Source organism: Sparus aurata, chromosome 13 (assembly GCF_900880675.1).
Source record: "Sparus aurata chromosome 13, fSpaAur1.1, whole genome shotgun sequence".
Taxonomy (NCBI): domain Eukaryota; kingdom Metazoa; phylum Chordata; class Actinopteri; order Spariformes; family Sparidae; genus Sparus; species Sparus aurata.
This window is the reverse complement of record NC_044199.1, coordinates 35,033,950-35,038,212: the sequence shown is the minus strand read 5'-3', so window position 1 is coordinate 35,038,212 and position 4,263 is coordinate 35,033,950. Positions and strand designations below refer to the sequence as shown.

At 44.5% G+C, this 4,263-nt stretch overlaps 1 long non-coding RNA gene across 2 annotated transcripts; it reads right to left on the bottom strand.

The window, feature by feature from the left end:
* Positions 1 to 368: 368 nt before the first annotated feature.
* LOC115593523 (uncharacterized) lies at positions 369 to 2,068 on the bottom strand. Of its 2 annotated transcripts, XR_003986322.1 has the most exons (3): positions 1,944 to 2,068; positions 1,775 to 1,825; positions 369 to 983 (listed from the first exon to the last, which is right to left on the bottom strand). It is a non-coding gene; the product is annotated as an uncharacterized LOC115593523 (long non-coding RNA). The 2 variants fall into 2 exon arrangements; XR_003986321.1 differs by having other exon boundaries at positions 1,775 to 2,068.
* Positions 2,069 to 4,263: the final 2,195 nt, after the last annotated feature.

Sequence of the window (4,263 nt, the reverse complement as noted above, 5' to 3'; positions counted from 1 at the left end):
AATGATCCCTGTTCTCTGAAAGGTTCTGATCCGAACGTCCTCACCACAGAACCTTCCACAGAAGCTCTGATCTGCTCCTATAGATTCGTCCTACTTTCTGCTGCTCTTCAGACCCTCAGTGTGTTAATTACATTATCTGTTAGCTCGTTAGCTCATTAGCCTTTGTGTGGCGAGCAGAGGGCGACTGTGCTTCCGTGGGCGGGGAAAAGGTTCCTAATCATGTTTTTATACATTTATAAAAGGCTGCTGAGAGTTTGGAGAGTTGGTTATAATTAAATATTTTGATTGATGTGTGATGAATGAGTGAATGTGTCCCATGATAAAGGATAAATCCACAGTTTTCTCTAAACCGTATGAAAAGGTCCAGATAATTCAAAAGAGGTGAAACCTCTGAGTGTTTAATCTTTATTTGATTTCAGTCCTAAAATAGTGCTGCCAGATCCAGTTATTCAGTTCAGAGAAGTTCATGCTTTTTTAGATTTAGTACAAACAAGTAAATGAATGTGAAAAGAATCTCTTATTTAACATTTTCAGAGGTGAAGACAGAAACTCTGGTCCAGTATTCATGAACCTGATCATTGTGACAGAAACACAGTTTGTTAGTTCTGCTGAAGACTTTTTCTGCTTTCTTTGCATTTTCTCTTCTGGGTCAGAGTCTTCCTGATGATTAAGTCGGACATGTTGGCTGAGGAAAGACTCGGGGTTATCGCCCTGCTGCAGAGGCCTCGCTGCCGATGGACCCTGACAAGATGTTGACTCCCACAGAGGCTCTAAACCCTTTTCTCATTCTCGCCCGCTGGTCTGTGTGAGGCTCCACTGGCTGCAGGAAACATCTGTCTGCGGGAAACATCTGTCTGCGGGAAACATCTGTCTGTGGGAAACATCTGCCTGCAGGAAACATCTGTCTGCAGGAAACATCTGTCTGTGGGAAACATCTGCCTGCAGGAAACATCTGTCTGCATATTAAAGTGGAGTGGACCGCTCTTTATATGGATGAGACAAACAGACACAAAGACAGAAAGAAGTTCATGGAGAACATCTGCAGAACTGACAGTAGGAGACAGCGTTTCACAAGGTTTGTTCAGTTTCTCCTCATGAAACAGCTCACTAAACTGAGACATTTGTAAAGGGAGTCTGGTGATGTTGAGGTTACTGGTTCACAGTGTGAACAAACTGAATTATCATCATTGAGTTTAGAAATCGATGATCACATCAGATTTCATCAGAGAATGAAAGTGTTCACAGCATGCTGACAGACAGCTGCTGCTGACGCTGACGCAGAGGTTTCATCACAAACATGTTAAACTTCAACATTTCCTGATTCATGAATTCAGTCGTGGATCAGCGTCAGCAGCAGAGAATCTAACAGAGTCGATCTCGTTCAGCTGATCAACAGCAGATCACTGTGAGCATCATGGGGATGATCGTCAGAGGGACGCGTCCGCATGTGGTAACACTTTACACCAACGCAGACACCGAGTGTGTGACTCTGGATCCTACGCACTCTTCCAACATGACATGAATGCATCACGGGCCCGGCTCCAACATCAAAGCGGGTTGAGCTTCCCGGGCCCGCTGTGAAGGTGGCAATGGACTAAAAACACATTTTCACCGTCTGAGAGACACATTTGCATGTTATTACACGGAGATCGCAGCACGGCCCAATCAGAAGGGATTTCTTAAAAGTCGTTTTTTCCGGCTCCCTACATGAAGTTTATCCTGCAGCAGCAGCAGGAGAAAGACTCAGCAGCTGCTGCAGTTTCATCACACTCACCTGATGCTTCAGGTGAAGCACAGAGGTCCGAACAGAACGTGATGATGAGACCTGACACAAAACAAAGACAACTGATTTATGATTATATTCATTATTTCCAGACGGATTAAAATGTCGGCATCCAGAGTTTCTGCCAATGACACAAACGTTCAGATGTGTGCAGGCTCACTTCACACGCTGACGGACGTCTGACTTTCATTTCAGGAGGTGGACGGGCAGTCGGTTACAGCCGGACCGGACCGCTGCTGAGCCAGACACCGCTGTGAGCCCGTGTGACGCATGAAGCCGTCTGAACATCCAGTTGTGTTATTAACAATCTCATTTACCACAATAAATGTTGGTGATGACAAACTTTCCAATTCTTTGGTTCAATTTGTCAATTTTCAGTTTTGGGTTCGGGTCAGAAAACATCATGTTTGGGCTCAAATCACACCTGGTTCTGTCTGCACGGACACAGCTGGAGATTCCCTGATGTCTCACACAACTTCATACATTATCAGGTTTTGTCTCCAAATACGTGGTTAGAAATAAACTTCCTGTTATAAACATCCAGTGGACGTATGAGCGGTTTGCAGACACATTCACTGCCAACATGTTTTTTTGGTAACTGGACTGGGACCGAATCTTAACTTTAGTGAGACTTCAGGATGTTTGTGGCAAGTTTTTTTGACGGGACTTTGGAAGAATGAGCAGCAGATTCTCCAGACATGATAGTGAGCAAGATGGCTGCCGAGCCAGAGACCACTGTTAGAGCCTGTGTTTCATCGTTTGTAATATTTTTTATGAGAAATCAGGACATTTTCTAGCCACATGGCAACAAAAACTGGATTTGTGATGAGACGTTTGGATGATCTGCAGCTGAAACACTGATATTTTAGAAGTTGGGACATTAAACAGTGTTTGTGGAGACACAACCAGGTAGTTCTAAAACTAACTGGGTGGTTTTTGTGCCTAAACACGACCTCGCTGTCACATCATAACACTGAAATCCAGGGACGTGCACATGATTATAGAGGGGCAGGGGCTTTTTTCCAGGCCTTAATGACATAATATGTAGATTAATTTATGTAAAACTAATTTTAAAAAGTACTTATAGAAAGCTAACTACTTAGCTGTGTATCCTGTGTAGCTGTGAGTGATACGCAATTGCCATTTCTTTTGTGTCAATAAATTATTGTCGACATGATTTTATTCACATTATAATAATACTGAGGTTCAGAAGACATGCAATTCAGCTGCAATTCTTAAAAAGCAATACAACGCTGGTTTATTATTTGGCTTCAACCAGAGAAGCGGCTTTATAGGCTCAACACACTCACACAACACCACATTACGTACGCAACACGTACGGTAGATAACCGTGGCGTTTTTATACCAGCGTTTATTTCACATCCCTTTGCACAACAGGAATGTATTTATTCATTCAAAAACACACAAAAAGCGCACTTTTTAATACGAGGCAAAAAGGGCAGGGGCTCAAGCACCCCTTAGGCCTTATATGTGCACGTGCCTGCTGAAATCTGCACCTGAAGAAAGTGAAAGCTTCAACATGTCTGTGGTTTGCAGAAACATACATTTCCGTTGTTTATTCTGTGTTGGCAGCATCATCTGTCAGGAGTCCTGCTGCTGCTGTCGGCTCGGATCTCCTCACTAACATGCAGGTGAGCTGTGATTTAAACACGCAGCCTCACACTCGTCACAGCAGGTGTCAGTCGGTGGCCGTGAGCTATATGTTGTTCAGCTCTGAGCAGCGAATCAGCAGCCAAACAGACGCCCACACTGCGGTGCCGGCTGGATGAAGCGTCCTCAGACTGTGGATGGATGTCAGCGTGTGACGAGAGGAGCCGTCAACGCTGCTGTTGTTCTGCATACATTAAACTGAGATAAATAATACGTGACGCCTGTTCTCTCACTTATGATTTCAGCCTTTATAGGACAGGACAAGACAACCGCTCTGTGTAGGGAAAGAAAAGTTGAATTTTTCATCGTGCACTTGTGTTCATGAAACATGCATGAGTGTTTGGTGTGTAGCTGCAGTCGGCACGTAGCTGCAAAAACACCGTCCAACAATAAAAGTTGCAACAAAAGGTCTGAAAGATAAAAAGTCTCAAAGTGTCTTTAATGATTTGTTCAATCTCGTAAGCAAATAAAGCTCGACACCGGAGAAAGCCTGGAGACTGAACTATCTCTCAGTTTCCTGAGCTGTCATTGGCTGAGGCTGAAGACGAGCCGCTCGCAGAGACACACCTGGAGCCTCCATGAAACTTTAAACTGCTGAAGAACTTCCTGTTGTCTTCAGTCACGCAGCCATCTTGTGTTAAAACAGACAACATCCAGATAGATTTATCTAAAAAGCTCCAGCAGGCTGCTAACTGCTCTCTGCTCGGCCGCTCAGCCACGAGAGAGGAAATGGATGCTGAGCGGTGTGAGGCGCGCTGCTCGCCAAACGCTCCAGAGCAGCGACTGATTACAGCGTTCAAAGTGCTCAA